The 19,089-nt window shown below is 35.3% G+C and overlaps 1 non-coding gene across 1 annotated transcript; it reads left to right on the top strand.

The window, feature by feature from the left end:
* The first annotated feature begins 18,028 nt into the window (after positions 1-18,028).
* LOC121218750 (small nucleolar RNA R71) lies at positions 18,029-18,135 on the top strand. The gene has a single exon (XR_005915227.1). It is a non-coding gene; the product is annotated as a small nucleolar RNA R71 (small nucleolar RNA).
* Positions 18,136-19,089: the final 954 nt, after the last annotated feature.

Genomic DNA, 19,089 nt, shown 5'->3' with positions numbered 1-19,089 from the left:
ATGAGATGGTTGTAATAACATACTTGATTTATCATGTTTATTAATATAAGGCGTTACCATTATTATTTCAGTTTCTTTTCTGTGTGTATAAATAAACTGTTTTCTAATAATGTCCTAAGAATAATATGATTATTCTTAAAAGATCCTTAGTCAAGTATTATTGTTGGATAGGATAACAATAATGCATTAAGACTAACATGTAGTTGATTGATGATAAAGAGTTATCATTGATATGGAATATCAGAATCGATGCATGAATATGTGTGTTAGAGAACAACATATTAGACTGACCCATTATGAGTATGTTACTTGGATTATTATGTAATTGTCACGACATCACTCATAGTGATTAATATGTATATGATCCTAAGACTTGAGATTATCATAATCCCAACATCGTGAGTAGTATATTTTGATACAGTCAAATGTACACCATAACTGGTTGTTCTATAAAGGCTGGTGTTGGATATACCACAATCGATGTAGAGGGATTTGGTTGGTCGATATAGAATAAGTCCCTCCTACATAATGGGAGTAATATCTTAGGCCACTTGATTAAGTGAGACTAGAAATGCATGGCCATGCTCAAATAAGTTGATATGAGATGTCATACTTATTTGTATATCGTAGTCTGCTTAAAATATCAAGGAACATGGAATGGACTATACAAGTGTGACTATTCCATGACTTGTGTCCAATCCAGAGATAAAGGACTTAAGGATTATTGCATAAAAGGTTAATCATAAAAGGTTATGTCGAATCATGATCTCTTGTGACTTAGGTAGCAATGATGCATTGCTAGATGCCACTCATTGTTTGTAACATTGGAATCGTTCTAGTATTACTGCTAACGTTACAAGAACCTACAAGGTCACACCCTATAGTTAAAATGAACGGAATAAACCATAGTTGGTATTGTTTTAGGTGTCACTTGAATTAAATTAATTATAGAATTAATTTAATTCGATTTCCAACACATTATGTACAAGGTTGTTGTACACATAATGAGGTTAGCATATGAATTCAAATGAATATATGGTTTACGGAAATTATATTATAATTAATGTAATTATAATTTTCAGTTTAAAATATTATTATATTTATTTTAATTCATAAATAAAAACCCTAAAAAATAAATAATAAGGATATAAGTATCCCGTTTTTCTTTGTTTTTGGTCTAGCAGCCGTCAAAGAAAATTCACTCTCAAAACTGTTTTAGGGATTTCTTCCGTTCGTAGTCAACTAGGTGGATCACGTAGAGGTCGGAGTCTCGATAGATTGCAGCTTAGTTCAACTGTAAATCAGACTACACGTTGTTGAGAAGTTGATGTCTACTCAGAACAGCATTAGGTAATTTCGTAACCCTTTTCACCCCGATTCGTTCCTCACATATGGATCCGTGGTTAGGGTCTCCGATTATTAAATTTTTCCGCTGTGCCGTAGGGGTTCCGGCGATCCAACAGTGGTATCAGAGCCACTTGTGTGACACAGACTCGGGTTTAAATACTTGGGTGATGCAATTGTATGAGATGCATTCTTCAATTTTATTAATTTTCTGACTGTTTAAATCGTTTAACAGTAACCAGATAATCGTTCCATTTGACAATGGATTAATTGTTAATCATGATGTTATAGCCTAATCGGTTTTATGTTATTACTGTTAAGTGTTAATAGGTCTATGATGGTTTGATGGTGGTGTTGACAGTTTCCAGTAAGAGTTAACTGGTTAGCGGAACAAGGGTTGTTCCGGCATGAAACCTCAGGGATTAAAATCCCGAAAACACGATTTTGTCGGTAACAGTTATCGAATCATGAGGTTTGAATGGGGTATGCGGTTCGTACCGCGGGGGCTCCGCCCCGCACCGTTGGTCCATACCGCGGGGGCTCTGCCCCCGCACCCCTCGCCTCAGCCCCTATCTTCTTAAAGTATTTTTTTTGAATAAATAAAAATTGACGGGCCATAAAAGTTGAAAGGATATGTTTTAATACACCTTAAAAAAAGTGTTTATTTATGTATGCTATTTTTGATATGCACGCTGTTTGAAATGCATAGTTATAGCCCGACAGCCCATTTGATAAAAAGGTTGTAATTTTATAAATACAGCCTGCGTGTCGTGCCTTGCTACTATTCTCTTGTATTTCTCTTCTCATCTTACTCCCTCGTATGTAAAACGAGTTTCTACATATTGTAATCTGCAAGAGTTGCTGTGGGCTAGCCGAGAAAGAAGATGGGCCAACAAGTGTGGATTGATAGCTTGAAAACCGGCTTACACCTTTAGGTTTCCTTTTGGTTCACCCATTGGCTTGGGTTGTGCCACCTTAGTTTATGGGCTATAACTATCGCATTTATTTATTGCTTTATTCATGTATGAGATGCTATGGATGTCAAAAGTATGCCAAATTTTAAGCATGTTAAAATTTGATAATATTAAACCACATTAATTGATGAGATCAATTAAATGGCTAAATGGACTAAAGTAAACCATAATTGGAAGGATGGAATGATCTTAATAAAATCCCTCTATCAAAATATTAAGTCAACATAGCCTTCCAATTTTGCCCTCGTTAAGGCCTCGATCAATACTGTGTAGGTTCTGCTAAAGCAAAGTACTAGTATTTATCTTGGTTAAACGCGAAGAATAAACAAGTGATATTTGCTGGTTAAAATTGGTTAATGATTTAACTAGGTTATTCTAATAGGATTAGAAACCTAGAGGCGAGTAATTTGGATAAATCATAAGATGATTAGAACAAGAGTTGTTTACCAAATTTTAGGAATTACATATGATGTAATTAGCAAAGTGTTGCTTACCTAGATAACCGTAATCTTGAGAGTAAAGCCAAAGCTGACTTAAGAGGAGATGAAATATGGATCATTAACCCACTTGAAATACTTTTCGAGAAAGTCTTTCCGAAACTAACCTATGAGGGTATTAGTTTTGTAATAAAATAGTGGGAACATCATTTAATTAAGTCCTTTTAATGATTGATATAAATTTGATAAATTTTTACACGCATAATTTCATTGTTGTAGATATATTATGGCTGCAAACACAAATACACTATCATTACGATCGGTCCTTGAGAAGGACAAGTTGAATGGTTTAAATTTTCTTGACTGGTTCCGTAACTTGAGGATTGTCCTCAAACAAGAACGAAAATTATATGTCATTGAACAACCAGTTCTTAACGAACCACCCGCTAATTCCTCGAGGGCTGATAGAGATGCTTACAGGAAGCATCTCGATGACATGGTAGACGTTGGATGTCTTATGCTTGCCACTATGAATCCTGAGCTTCAGAAGCAACATGAGGACATGGTTGCTTATGAAATGATTGAGCACCTGAAAGAACTTTATCAGGGGCAAGCACGGCAAGAGAGGTTCGATATCTCTAAGGCCCTATTCCAATGTAAGCTGGCTGAAAGAATCCCAGTAGGACCTCATGTCCTTAAGATGATTGGCTATATTGAAAGCATGTCTAAGCTTGGGTTTCCATTGAGCCAAGAGTTGGCCACTGATGTTATTCTACAATCGTTGCCAAATAGCTATAGTCAGTTTGTCCTCAATTTCAATATGAATGAAATTGATAAGACTCTGCCACAGTTGCTCAGTATGTTACGAACTGCTGAAGGCAACATGAAAAAGGTTGGACCCAAGCCTATACTGATGGTCCGTAATAATAAGGGCAAGGGAAAGGCCAAAGTTTAGACAAAGCCCAAGGGAAAAGGTAGGCCCAAGCCTGGAAAAGTTAAGGCTGTATTGAAACCTAAAGGAGGGGTGGCTAAGGAAGGAAACTGTTTTCATTGTGGTGTGACTGGACATTGGAAGCAGAACTGCCCTATCTATCTTGAGGAAGTCAAGAAGGCCAAAATAAGTGGAACGTCTACTTCAGGTATTTATGTTATTGATATTAATTTATCAACTACTACTTCATGGGTATTAGATACTGGTTGTGGTTCTCACATTTGTACTTCTGTACAGGGACTGCAAAGGAGTAAGAATTTGGCTAGAGGAGATGTGGACCTACGAGTTGGAAATGGAGCAAAAGTTGCTGCATTAGCTGTAGGAACATATAATTTATCTTTGCCTAGTGGACTTGGCTTATGTTTAGAGGATTGTTATTATGTGCCCAGTTTGACTAAAAACATTATTTCAATTTCTTGTTTAGACAAAATTGGTTTTGAGATAATTATTAAGAATAATTGTTGTTCCTTTTATCTCAATAATGTTTACTATGGTTCGGCACAATTGATTAATGGCCTCTATATTTTAGATCAAACAAATCCCATCTACAACATAAATACTAAAAGACCAAAAATAAATGACTCAAATCAAACTTATCTATGGCATTGTCGTTTGGGCCACATAAGTGAGGAACGCATATCCAAGCTCCATAAAGATGGTCTCTTGGATTCATTTGTTCTTGAACAAATTGATGTATGTGAATCTTGCTTATTGGGAAAAATGACTAAATCTCCTTTTACTGGTAAAAGTGAACGAGCTAGTGATTTATTGGGCTTAATACATTCTGATGTATGTGGGCCAATAAATACACAGGCTAGAGGAGGATTTCACTACTTCATTACTTGCACTGATGATTTTAGTAGATATGGGTATGTCTATCTCATGCGCCATAAGTCTGAATCCCTTGAAAAGTTCAAGGAATTCAAAAATGAAGTACAAAATCAACTAGGAAAAACTATCAAGACACTTCGATCTGATCGAGGTGGGGAGTATATGAGCTTAGAGTTTGATAATCTTTTGAAGCAATGTGGGATTGTCTCACAACTTACTCCTCCTGGTACTCCTCAATGGAATGGAGTTTCTGAAAGAAGAAATCGAACTTTGTCAGACATGGTTCGATCCATGATGAGTCATGCTGATCTGCCGACTTCATTTTGGGGACATGCACTTGAGACAGCTGCTTTCACACTAAATCGTGTTCCATCTAAATCGGTTCAAAAGACACCATATGAGATGTGGACTGGGAAATGTCCCAGTATTTCTTTTATGAAAATTTGGGGTTGTGAAGCTTATGTTAAATGTCAGACGTCTACTAAGCTTGAACCCAAATCTGAAAAATGTGTTTTTGTGGGGTATCCAAAAGAAACCAAAGGATATTATTTCTTTAATCCCACTGAGAATAAAATACTTGTTGCTCGGACTGGTGTCTTCTTAGAGAGAGAATTTGTTTCTAGACAAGGAAGTGGGAAAAAGATTGAACTTGATGAAGTTCAAGAATCGCAAAATACCACTGAACCAGAGATAGAACAATAGCAAGTTCCACAAGGGATTGAGGAACAAGTAATTGCTGTAGGAACACAACCACCGTGTAGATCTTTAAGAGAACGCCAAGCACCCGAGAGATATGGATTTCTCATTACAACGCATGGTGACGTTCTACTTATAGATCAAGATGAGCCTAGGACTTATCAAGAAGCGGTGACGAGCCCAGACTCTAAGAAATGGCTTGAAGCCATGAGATTTGAGATGGATTCCATGTATGAAAACCAAGTATGGACTTTGGTTGACCAACCCGAAGGGGTTAAGCCCATAGGGTGCAAGTGGGTTTTCAAAAAGAAAACAGACATGGATGGTAATGTACAAATATACAAGGTGCGATTAGTCGCTAAAGGGTTTCGCCAAGTTCATGGTGTTGACTATGATGAAACTTTTTCTCCTGTAGCTATGTTTAAATTCATCAGGATCTTGCTTGCTATAGCTGCATTTCATGACTATGAAATCTGGCAGATGGATGTCAAAACAGCTTTCCTTAATGGGAAACTTGAAGAGGATGTGTACATGACACAACCTGAAGGTTTTGACAATCCAAAAGATGCTGGAAAGGTATGTAAGCTACAAAGATCCATTTATGGATTAAAGCAAGCTTCTCGAAGTTGGAATCTTCGTTTTAATGATGCAATCAAAGAGTTTGGTTTTATCAAAAATGAAGATGAGCCATGTGTTTACAAGAAAGTTAGTAGGAGCACTATTACATTCTTGGTACTGTATGTGGATGACATACTTATCATAGGAAATGACATACCTACCCTGCAGTCTATTAAGACTTGGTTAGGAAGTTGTTTTTCCATGAAGGACTTGGGCGAAGCCACTTACATCTTAGGAGTAAAGATCTATAGAGATAGATCAAGACGACTATTAGGTCTAAGCCAAAGTATATACATAGATAAAGTACTGAAAAGGTCAGTATGGAAGAATCTAAGAGAGGATTCCTACCTATGAGACATGGTATTTCACTCTCGAAGGAAATGTGTCCTTCAACTCCACAAGAGAGAGAACGCATGAGTAAAATTCCATATGCTTCCGCTATTGGATCTAACATGTATGCCATGTTATGTACCCGTCCAGATGTCTCATATGCCTTAAGTATGACGAGCAGATACCAAGTAGATCCCGGTGAATGTCACTGGACCACAGTCAAGAATATCCTTAAGTACTTGAGAAGGACTAAGGATACTTTTCTAATATATGGAGGTGAGGAAGAGTTAAGTGTAAAAGGTTACACTGATGCTAGCTTCCAAACCGATAAGGACGATTCTCGATCACAACCAGGTTTTGTGTTTTGCCTTAATGGTGGTGCTGTGAGCTGGAAGAGTTCAAAGCAAAGTACAGTAGCCGATTCTACAATAGAGGCCGAGTATATTGCAGCCAGTGAGGCAGCAAAAGAAGCTGTTTGGATCAAAAAGTTTATTTCTGAACTAGGGGTTGTGCCTAGCATATCGGATGCTATAGAACTCCGATGTGATAACAATGGAGCCATTGCACAAGCTAAAGAACCTAGATCTCACCAGCGATCCAAACATATACTTAGGTGCTATCATCTTATTCGAGATATTATCGATCGAGGGGATGTAGAGATATGTAGAGTACCTACAGATGATAACATTGCTGATCCCTTGACCAAGCCTCTGACACAGCAGAAGCATGATCGTCACACTAAGTCACTTGGTATTAGATATATAAGTGATTAGTCTTAGTGCTAGTGGGAGATTGTTAGAGTATGCCTAAAGATCAATCATGAGATGGTTGTAATAACATACTTGATTTATCATGTTTATTAATATAAGGCGTTACCATTATTATTTCAGTTTTTTTTCTGTGTGTATAAATAAACTGTTTTCTAATAATGTCCTAAGAATAATATGATTATTCTTAAAAGATCCTTAGTCAAGTATTATTGTTGGATAGGACAACAATAATGCACTAAGACTAACATGTAGTTGATTGATGATAAAGAGTTATCATTGATATGGAATATCAGAATCGATGCATGAATATGTGTGTTAGAGAACAACATATTGGACTGACCCATTATGAGTATGTTTCTTGGATTATTATGTAATTGTCACGACATTACTCATAGTGATTAATATGTATAAGATCCTCAGACTTGAGATCATCATAATCCCAACATCGTGAGTAGTATATTTTGATATAGTCAAACGTACACCGTAACTGGTTGTTCTATAAAGGCTGGTGTTGGATATACCACAATCGATGTAGAGGGATATGGTTGGTCGATATAGAATAAGTCCCTCCTACATAATGGGAGTAATATCTTAGGCCACTTGATTAAGTGGGACTAGAAATGCATGGCCATGCTCAAATAAGTTGATATGAGATGTCATACTTATTTGTATATCGTAGTCTGCTTAAAATATCAAGGAACATGGAATGGACTATACAAGTGTGACTATTCCATGACTTGTGTCCAATCCAGAGATAAAGGACTTAAGGATTATTGCATAAAATGTTAATCATAAAAGGTTATGTCGAATCATGATCTCTTGTGACTTAGGTAGCAATGATGCATTGCTAGATGCCACTCATTGTTTGTAACATTGGAATCATTCTAGTATTACTGCTAACGTTACAAGAACCTACAGGGTCATACCCTATAGTTAAAATGAACGGAATAAACCATAGTTGATATTGTTTTTAGGTGTCACTTGAATTAAATTAATTATAGAATTAATTTAATTCGATTTCCAAAACATTATGTACAAGGTTGTTGTACACATAATGAGGTTAGCATATGAATTCAAATGAATATATAGTTTACTGAAATTATATTATAATTAATGTAATTATAATTTTCGGTTTAAAATATTATTATATTTATTTTAATTCATAAATAAAAACCCTAAAAATTAAATAATAAGGATATAAGTATCCCATTTTTCTTTATTTTTGGTCTAGCAGCCGTCAAAGAAAATTCACTCTGAAAACTATTTTGGGGATTTCTTCCGTTCGTAGTCAACTGGGTGGATCACGTAGAGGTCGGAGTCTCGATAGATTGCGGCTTAGTTCGACTGTAGATCAGACTACGCGTTGTTGAGAAGTTGATGTCTACTCAGAACAGCATTAGGTAATTTCGTAACCCTTTTCACCCCAATTCGTTCCTCACATATGGATCCGTGGTTAGGGTCGCCGATTATTAAATTTTTCCACTGCGCCGTAGGGGTGCCGACGATCCAACACTAAGATCCTACATTTGTTGTGGATTCTTCACAGCTTTTGTGAGTAGCATCGTGTAGCTTAACATCCCGACGCACAGCTTGTGTAAGCATTTACAATTACAACTTGTGTGAGCATTGTTCCCACGTATCCAACTTTATTTCATTTTGGTTCATTGAGTGAAAAATGAGTAAATTAGAATGGTTATATGAAATGGTTTATGGAAATATATATATGAAAGGGGACATTTTGTATGGATGATTTTAGCACATGTTACTTGTGGTTTAGAAGATGAATATATAAACATGCCAAGTTAGCTATGTTTTACTTTGGATGGTTAAAGTTTATACTTGAATTGTGGTGCCAATGAGAGCATATTGGTTAAGCACTTAAGTTGAATGTTATTTGGCATGTTTTTATACATTTTGAATAGGTTTAAGTAATGATAATTACATGGCTTGGTACCTAAGGAAGTGTAGGTGAAAAGGTTTGTGTTTGAAGGTATTTTTGAGTGCACACAACTTGTGACATGGTTTGCCACATGACCTTGTGCCTCACTGGAACGATGGAAATGTGCAAGTGTACACAATCGCAATAAGTAATAAGTGACAAGTAAATGTCGAGTTATCGTACCCATAGGGACTATGAAAAGAATTATTTATGAATGCAATTTGAAAACACTTTGGTGAAGAAAAATATTTTGATTTGAAAAGGTGATTAAAAACTAGGATTTTAACTAAGTAAAATAAATAAAAATAAAATAAAAGCTCCAATGCACGATTTCAAAATATGATTTTAATCAAGATGACATTATTGTGTTAGATTAATTACATTTCTTAATTTTTAATTATTAAACTCATGTTCATGTTGTTACGGATAAATTCATGGCAACTCGGTAATTTTCTAACTTATGAACATACTTACCTACCAAATTCCATTTATCTCTTGATTATATCTCTATGTCAACTCAACCGATTAAACAAATTTTAATAAGCAAATGTGTTAATGACCATACATATTTATGAGATTAAAATAATCTCTTGTACATATCTCATTAACGCATAAAAGATTACTTGAGGTAACAATGTATTTCTACCCTGAAATAGTTAAATCACAACAATCTTGCAAGTTATGGAAGGCTAATGTATCATTAGATACTGTTGCTAATTTAACCCTCAGCTATCTTAGATGATTAAACATGCACTGATTAAGTATTGTGTCAATTAATTACAATTTCAATCCGTTTAAATAATTAATTCATTAGTTACCTTACAATTGTAATGCAAGAATAACTCAGTCATGATTTTACTTAATCAAACATCGTACCGAGGCCTATAACAACACAAACACAATTTTAATAACTCAAGTAGACGAAATGTAATCAACTTAACAAAAATTAAATTTAATCTATATTAATTAAATTAAACATATCAACATCACAAATATTCATAGACATGTTCATCACAACAACAACAAAATTAAAGGGATACGGAACAAGAATCAAATCCGGTGTTTCTCTGAGTCTTAACAAAATTAAACTGAGGCTTTCACAAACACTTGAATGCTGCTCCAAATGGTGGTTTAATGACTCCTTTTCAAGAGGTGAAATCGGCAAAGGAATAGGGGAAGAAAATGAAGAACAATGGAAGGGAATGAAGAGAGAAAGGTGATAGAGAATTGAAGAAATGAATGGGTTTGAGATGTGTTTGAAGTGAGCAGCCAAGGGGGGTATTTAAAAGTTGAGAAAGCTACTAAAAATAGCCAAAATCAGCAGCCAAAGACTCCCCCCATGGCCAGCCATACATGTGGCATGTTTGATGATTTCAAACATGCTATTTTTAGGTAGGGGCAAATCTTGAAAGGCATGAATAGTTGAGGGGTTTGAATACAAATTGAAGGAGTCTTCAAGGGCCATTTTTCAAGAAAAATAATCAGCCAAAAAAGCTGATTGGGTCAGAATGAGGGACAGTTTTAGGCTGCTCGATGCTCAGTTGGATCAGTTTTCTCGGTTCAGCTCAACTAGGCCCCTTTTCATAATTAATTAACAATAATTTATTTAACCCAATTAAATTGGATTAAAATTAAAATTAATGATATTATGAATTAATATTCATAATTTGGACCGTCTTCGTCTAAAAATATAATTCACCTTGACGCTTCAAAATTGCTTCTCAGTATTGTGCTTCTAGTAGTGTCTGCCAAGCCATTTTTCGCCCTTTTATGCAAATCTATCAAAAATAATCAAAATTAATTAAAATTCAACATGTTAATAATTTATGTACAATTTAATTATTTTATAATAATTATTTATTTTTTGACAAGAATTTTACCGAAACTGTATGAATTTGAGTTAAAAGGGCATTAAAAAGTGTGTATATTTTTGTGTTTCCAGACCCCCAAACTAAATTCATTGCTCGTCCCGAGTAATGTACAAAGTTGAAAAGAATTTCTCGGGAACACCTTTGAAAAATTATTTCAGAACAACATTTTTCTCAAAATTATGATTTTAGTATACTTATGCTCAAAAACAAGAAATTTGATATTTAGGCTACTTATGTATACATATCATTCAAATTAATCTCAATTATTCTTATGATAGCAAAAATAGACTAAATGCTTTCTCAATAAAGACATGCTAAATTCCTACCAATTTGATTTTATTCCCTTATTCAAGATTAAGTTGCAATCATCAAGTTTAATTTATGCCTTCATATGTTGAGCATAGCAATTTCTCTCCACTAATGTAGGTAGCATAGAAACTTGAATCAATAGGTCTTTTAAATAGGTTGTAACGTGGCTAGGCTAGGGGTAGGTAAAAGATAGATAAATTTAGGCTTAAAACCCTGGACACAGCTTCAATCGAACCTTTGGAATATTTAGCTTCAATACACCAACTTATTTTGCTCTCACATGCTCATATGTACATCTATTTTCTTTCAAGTATGTATGCTCTTCTCTTTTTTTTCATTTTGTTTTCTTTTCTTTTTTTTCATGAGCATTTTGTTGTATGTACTACAATTTTTTGAGCATTTGATACTTCTTTTCAACTACCTCAAACTTATTTTCAAAGAATGTTTTGAATAATACTGAGTCTAGTGTTTGGGATAATTTTACAGATGATTAAGAGAAAAGTGATGGCTAAATATTGCAAATTAAGAGAAAAGTGATGCCTAAATATTGCAAGGGTTTGAATAAAATTAGGCCATATAGTTTCAAGGGATAAAAATTCATCAAGGTTGGCTTGGAAGGCTCAAACGGTCCAAACAAAAGTTGCCTAAATCATTTTCAACATTCCATGCTTCCTAGGATTTTGCCTCAAGAAACTACTAAGTCAATTCTAGATACTTAAACTTTCATGCATGCCTAACTTTCCTAAGGAACTAAGAATTTTATGGTATGATTTGTGTGCTTTATTAAAAATACATTTATGTCATATTTTAGTTAACATAAAAATTATTGAAATAATCAAACTTTATTCATACTGAAGTTTAGCATACTTAACAAAATTTCAAATTTTTAAACAAAATATAACCTAATCATAACTGAAAGAAAATTTTATTTTGAGTGGAAATAATTTCAATTTTTCGGTCCCCCTACTTAAGATGAACAATGTACTCATTTTTAGAAGTGAATAGATACTATACACCAGGTAGGATTCTATAAAAGAGGAGGTGAGTTAATTTGACTACTTAAGTACCAAGCTCTTTTAAGATCCAATCCTAAACATGTATATATATTGCCACACTTTATACTTTGCAACCTGTTTATTTTTATTTGTGATTTCCACCACTTGTTTTATTATGCGAAAATAAAAATTCCTAATAAAACCTAATCCTATTAACCTAATAACAGAAATAAAATATAGTCAAGATCGCCCCTTTTTATTTATTTGCAGATCCCTCCGAATTTGACTCATCTTTTGCTCCATCGTCTTTGTTTCTGCATGAATCGCTTCGCTCTCTCTTTGATAGTGGACTCCATGGTTCAAATATGAAATCTAGAAACTCAGGCACAAAAATAAATTGGTCATTGAATAGTTTCGTAAGAGCCTTACTCATTGAGTCATCCCGTATTTTTGAATATTTCCAGTAAGCTTGTTGTTGCCATTGCATATATTGCATTATGTCTATAAACTTGGACAGGTCATCTCGAAGATCTGGGCGAGGTGATTGAGTCCTGAACATTGAACTTGTGACATCAGGTTCAGTTACTGGTTACATTGGTTCTGCCTTATCAGGGATTTCAGCTGATTGCACTGATTCGATCTCTGTGGGATCTTCTTCTTCTTCTTCTTCTTCGGGATCCTCACTTTCTTTAACTTGTTTTGTAGAACAGAGTTTCTGGCAATTCGGTAGAAGTCCCAATCTATGATTGTGCCCTGACTATAACCTGTCTTCTTTACGTTTGCAAGAATTTTAGCTTTCAAGCACAAAATTGTTATCATAAAGGGAAAGTAAGTTGGGCTACAACATCTAGTGGCACAATTCCACATTTCTCTCAGGATGATTCTTCCCACATCAATGGTCATTCCAGTTAAAATCGAGTATAATAAGACCATTCGCTCTAATGAAATTGTAGTCCCATGTTAAATAGGTGTAAGGCTGAATCGAATGAAATAGAACTATACCTTCGCTAGTGGTGTCAAATATTCTCTGCGACAGGTGTGAATTCCTTGCTTTGACACAGTCCACTCAGAACTTGGAATTGTAAGTTCCTCAAGATTTTCTTATAGATTTTTAGACTAAATATTGCTCATCAAGGAAACATATTCGTCATCTTCGAAGTTAGGTAATTCAAAGAATTCATTATAGAGTTTGAGGTTATTTGTACCTTGGTTCCACAAACAGAAACTTTCGTCAATTCAGTTGAGGTCAAATTCACTTAGAATTCGCGAACTAACTCCTCATCTGCACTAGGTCTTTTCTCACAAAAATAACTCCCAATTAAGAGCTTCAGCAATTTGTTGAATGCACACCATGAAATCGATATAGTTGCTTTCTTTCAGCGTAAAGCCTATTTCTAGGTGCATCTGTTGATTCTTGAAAACGCTTTCGTATCTTGCTTTGGCTTCTTTATAGTGTAATTTCTTTTGTGATTTGTAAATTTGGGCAGAGGCACGAGTTCTTTTGCTAGGCATGATTAACCTTAGCATAAGATGGAAACAAATTTTTTTCTCAAAAATTTAATTCGTATAAAATATTAATAATTTAATAAATTGAAAAATTAAATAATTAAATAAAATTGAAATTTGAGAGAAAAATTTATCTTACCACCTTTTTATAGAAGTTAAGGTTTTAAAGAAAATAAATATAAAGCAAAAGAGGTTGGTTTAGGGATGGTTCTAGGGTGTCCTGATGGTGTGGTCCGAGTAGCAAGGCATGGTGTAAGCAGATGTGCGGGCAGCAGGCGGCACTATTGGTCGAGCAGAAAAGCTGATGCGTTGGCGAACATGAACAGGTGCGTGAGAGTAGGTCCAGCGCGAGCGGCAGTAGCAGCGTGAGCTGCTGGGTGCATGCGTGTGGAGGGATGAGTGATTAGGTACTTGGTGGGTTTTGGATGCTAGGATTGATAGAGGGATGAATGAAAAAAAAGGAAAAAGGTGGGTAAAATTTATAGTGAAGGGAGTAGGAGTTTAATTAGAATTCTTAGAACAAATTATTATTTGCTATTAATTTATTAAAATAAAAACTTATTAAATAAAATATGATCAAATTTAAACTAATTCTAATTCTCTGCAAAGTTGATAATAATTAATATATATTATAATAAATATAATTATATACTAGTTATTATCATCTTCTTTATTATATTAAATTAAAAACATCTATTCTAGATGTCTTTTGAAAATATTTACAAACAGAGACATTTAATTTTTAATATTTACAAAAAAATAACCAAATTTTGAAAATAGTTCAATTAAGTACGTAAACTTAAAGGAAATTCAAAAATTGAGTTGCAATTAAAACTTGGATCAAATTTTCTGCCATGCATCTCCTGATCATTTGATCTGCACACATTTTAAACAAGTATGGTTCTTCCCAGAAATAGTACTTCACGGTGTGAATAAAATTTTTCTTTTGATGATACATCTTATCAATCGGCATCAAACCACAAGCTAAATAGTTATCAATATCAGCAAACCAAAGGGTACTATGGACATGATTTACCTTCAGTATCTGTTCATCTAGAAATCTCTCCTAAATGGGTATAAGTGGAGAATTCCCTTCTTGCGGCTCCAATTTGGACAAGTGGTCTACTACTTGGTTTTCTACTCCCTTTCGATCTTGAATTTCTAGATCGAACTCTTGAAGTAGAAGTACCTGTCAGATTAGTTTCGCCTTATCGTCTTTCTTGGCAAGTAAATACTTAATTGTCGAATGGTGTTCGTATAGACAGTCACTTTGATACCTACAAGATAGGATCGAAACTTGTCAAAAAGCAAACACAATAGCTAATAACTCTTTTTCTGTTACCATATAATTTAGAAGAGCTCCTGTTAGAGTCCGACTTGTGTAGTAGATGGGATTAAAAACTTTGTTCCTTCACTGGCCCATGACAGCTCTTATCGTGAAGTCACTTGCATCACACAACAATTCAAATGGCAAATCCTAGTCTTGTGTGACGATTATGGGTGCCAAAACTAACCGACTCTTTAAATCTTTGAAAGCTCTTAAGCACTCCTCATCAAATTTGAACGTCGTGTCCTCCTCCAATAATTTGCATAAGGGTTTAGCAATTTTGGAGAAGTCCTTGATAAATCTTTGATAGAAACTGGGTGGCACAAAAAGCTCATAACACTCTTTATAGATGTTAGAGGTGGGAGTTTCTCAATAACGTCTACCTCTACTTTATCTACCTCGATTCCATGTCTCGTTATCCGATGCCCTAGAACAATACCTTCTCGTACCATGAAATGACATTTTTCCCAGTTGAGTGCAAGGTTTGTTTCTTCGCATCACCTTAGTACCTTGGCTAGATTGGCTAGGCAATCATCATATGTATCTCCGAATACGTACGGGCAGGTAAATGTTGTCTTGTGTTGATCTTTCGGTGCTACTGTAATCTGATTATACCTCGATTATCCATCAAGAAAATAGTACTAGTCTCGCCCCACGAGTCTATCCAGTATCCAGTCCAAAAATGGCAATGGAAAGTGATCTTTAATAGTTGCCTTGTTCAGCTTCCGATAATCAATACAAATTCTCTATCCCGTAACCGTTCTAGTCGGTATCAACTCATTCTTCTATTTTTCAATGACCGTAATACCTCCTTTCTTTGGCACGCACTGGACTGGACTTACCCATGAACTGTCTGAGATGGGGTAAATTATACCCGCATCTAACCACTTGATGATTTCTTTCTTTACCACGTCCTACATGATAGGGTTCAGTCTTTGTTGTCCATCAACCGTCCCTTTCTCACCATCTTCCAAGATGATCTTGTGCATGCATATAGATGGACTAATGCCGTGAACATCAGCTATAGTCAATCTGATAGCCTTATTGAATTGTTTCAATAATAGGATGAGTTTCTCTTTTTGCTCAACGGTTAACTCTACTGAAACAATCACAAGCAAAGTAGAAGCGTTACCTAAATGAACATATTTTAAACGTGAGGGAAGTACCTTCAGTTCTAATTTAGGTGGCTCCTCGATTGATGCTTTTGGTTGGGCATAATCTCTGTTCTCTAACTCCAAAGACTCAAAGCGAGGTTACAAATTAAATCCCATTTGATTAGCTTTTAGCAAAGCTAAGTATTCATCATCCTCTTCATCATTTGGAAGGTCCGATGTCAAAATTTGTACCAATGGGTCCTCAACATAGTTGAGTTCCTTTTCCATGATTAATTCGTCTAAATCAGACACCGCAGAACAATCATCAATTGTGTCAGGAAATCGCATAGACTTAAAAACATTAAATGTTACCTGATCGTCTTGAGCACGCATAGTAAGCTCGCCCTTCTACACATCAATAAAGGTCATTCCAGTTGCTAGGAAAGGCCTTCATAGGATGATTGGCACTTCTTTGTCTACTTCAAAGTCTAGAATAACAAAGTCAGTAGGAAAAATAAATTTATCTACACGTACCAATACGTCCTCAATTTTTCCTTCTGGATGTGCTAAGGATCGATCTGCTAATTGAACTGTAACCGTAGTAGGTCTAACTTCACCTATCCCCAACATCCTAAATATTGACATGGGCATCAAGTTGATACTCACACCCAAATCAGATAGTGCATTACCACAATATGTTGCTCTAATGTTGCAAGGTATGGTAAAACATCCAGGATCCTTTAAATTTGGAGGTATTTTGTCTTTAAGATATGCACTGCATTCTTTGTCAGGGCTACCATATTAAATTCTCCAAGTTTTCATTTTTTTGACAGGATATCGTTCATGAATTTGACATAGTTCATCATTTGTTCAAATTCTTCAAACAACGGAATGTTGATATAAAGTTGCTTTAGTACTCTAGGAACTTCTTGAATTGAATTTCCTACTTCTGTTTCTGAAGTCTTTGAGGGTAGGGTAGTGAAGGCTTTTTTACTGGAACTTGTTGATTTGTCTTCTATGGTAATTTTGCATCTAACAAAGTTGTTAGTTTATCAAAATTATCTAGTTCAGAAGTTACCTTATCAGATTTTACAGATTTAGGTTCCAGTGAAACTGAAATTTCAACACCCTGTTGAACTTCCTCCGAGTCTGGAGCATCAGTTGGCTCCTCTTCAACTTCAACAGTGTTGGGCTCTACTTTCTTTCCAATCTTCAATGTTAACACTTTACAATGCACTTTCTTTGGATTGCTCAGATTCTCTGTATCACTAGGTAAAGCACCTTGCGGTCGGTTTCTAAGTTCAGTTGCAAGCTGGCCGATTTGGTTTTCCAAGTTTTTCAATGTAGCTGCTTGGCTTTGGATTAAGGCATCATTCTTGGCTATGTATGCCTTCAACAAATTTTCTAAGCTATTGGATGGTTCAAGTGAGGTTGTTTCTGAACTTGTTGGGTAAAAATAGGTGGTTGGGTCGGTCTAGGTTGGGCGTCTGTGTTACTAGGTCCAGCCCTTTGGTTACTCCAGGAGAAATTAGGGTGGTTTCGCCACGATGGGTTATAGGAATTGGATTGTAGTCCTTGCCTTCATCATTTCTGGTTCTGGTTACCCATGTTATACACGGATTCTGGTTCGATGGACATTCTTTGAAAATATGTCCTTCCCACAATAGACATAGGCTACATTTTCAAATTGATTCGATGGTTGTGCTGTAAAACTTTTAAACCCATTAGTTGTAAAATTTTTAAGCATTGAGGAAATCGAAGATACCTGAGATGCGAGTGAAGTGAGAGCATCTACTTCATGTATTCCAACGACTCGTCTTCCTGACGCTGCTCGATTGGTTTGCCATTGATAATAGTTGCTGGCAATCCTCTTAATGATTTCATAAGCCTCATTATAAGACTTAGAAAGGAGAGCACCATTAGCAGAAGTGTCCACTACCATCTTCGTGTGAGCATTGGAAACACATAATACATCTCAAGTTTGATGCAATGTGGGATTTCGTGATAAGGGCAATTTCATAATAATTCTTTATACCTTTCCCATGCCTCATACAAGGACTCATCATCCATTTTTTAGAAAGCAGTGATCTCATTCCTTAACTTATCATTCTTGCTAGGCGAGAAATACTTCATGAAGAATCTTTCTGCTAACTCTTGCCATATGGAAATTGAATTTAGGGGCAATGAGTTCAACCAGGCTCGAGCTGTGTCCCTTAGCGAATATGGGAACAACTACAATCGTAGTGCATCTTCGGTACTCCAGCTAACTTGAATGAATCGCTCACGTCCATGAATAGTCTTAAGTGCAGTTGAGGATCTTCGATAGGCATTCCACTAAATTGGCCCACTGCTTGAAGCATCTGGAACATGACTGGCTTCAGCTCAAACTGTTGTGCCTCGATTCAAGGTCCCCTAATACCCAAATTAAGATCATGAAACACTGGCATGGCATACTGTCTTAGAGCTCTATCACTATCATCATTAATAAGGATAGAATTTGGAGCAGGGTTTGCTCTGTTTCCTTGATTCAGATTTTTGAAGTTCATCTCTTCAGTCATTCTCTTACTTGCTTGTCCTTTTCGCTGTCGAAAAGTTCTTTCAACTTCAAGGTCTACGAGGAGTAAATTGATGATTCCATCAATACTCATAAACACCTGAAACAAATATAAAAAAATTAATTAAGTTAAAATTGAATAGAAAAATAAACCAAAATGCAAATTTAACAAATTCACAAATAATGAATTTTAAAAACAATCCATGGCAATGACGCCAAAAACTTGGAACGACGGAAATGTGCAAGTTACACAACTGTAACAAGTAATAAAGTGACAAGTAAATGCCGAGTTATCATACCCATAGCGACTGTGAAAAGAATTATTTATGAATGCAATTTAAAAACACTTTGGTGAAGAAAAATATTTTGATTTGAAAAGGTGATTAAAAACTAGGATTTTAACTAAGTAAAATAAATAAAAATAAAATAAAAGTTCCAATGCACGATTTCAAAAGATGATTTTAATCAAGATGACATAATTGTGTTAGATTAATTACATATCT

This window comes from Gossypium hirsutum, chromosome D06, assembly GCF_007990345.1.
Source record: "Gossypium hirsutum isolate 1008001.06 chromosome D06, Gossypium_hirsutum_v2.1, whole genome shotgun sequence".
NCBI lineage: Eukaryota > Viridiplantae > Streptophyta > Magnoliopsida > Malvales > Malvaceae > Gossypium > Gossypium hirsutum.
Note: the sequence above shows the minus strand (reverse complement) of the source record. Positions and strands in the feature narration are given on the sequence as shown.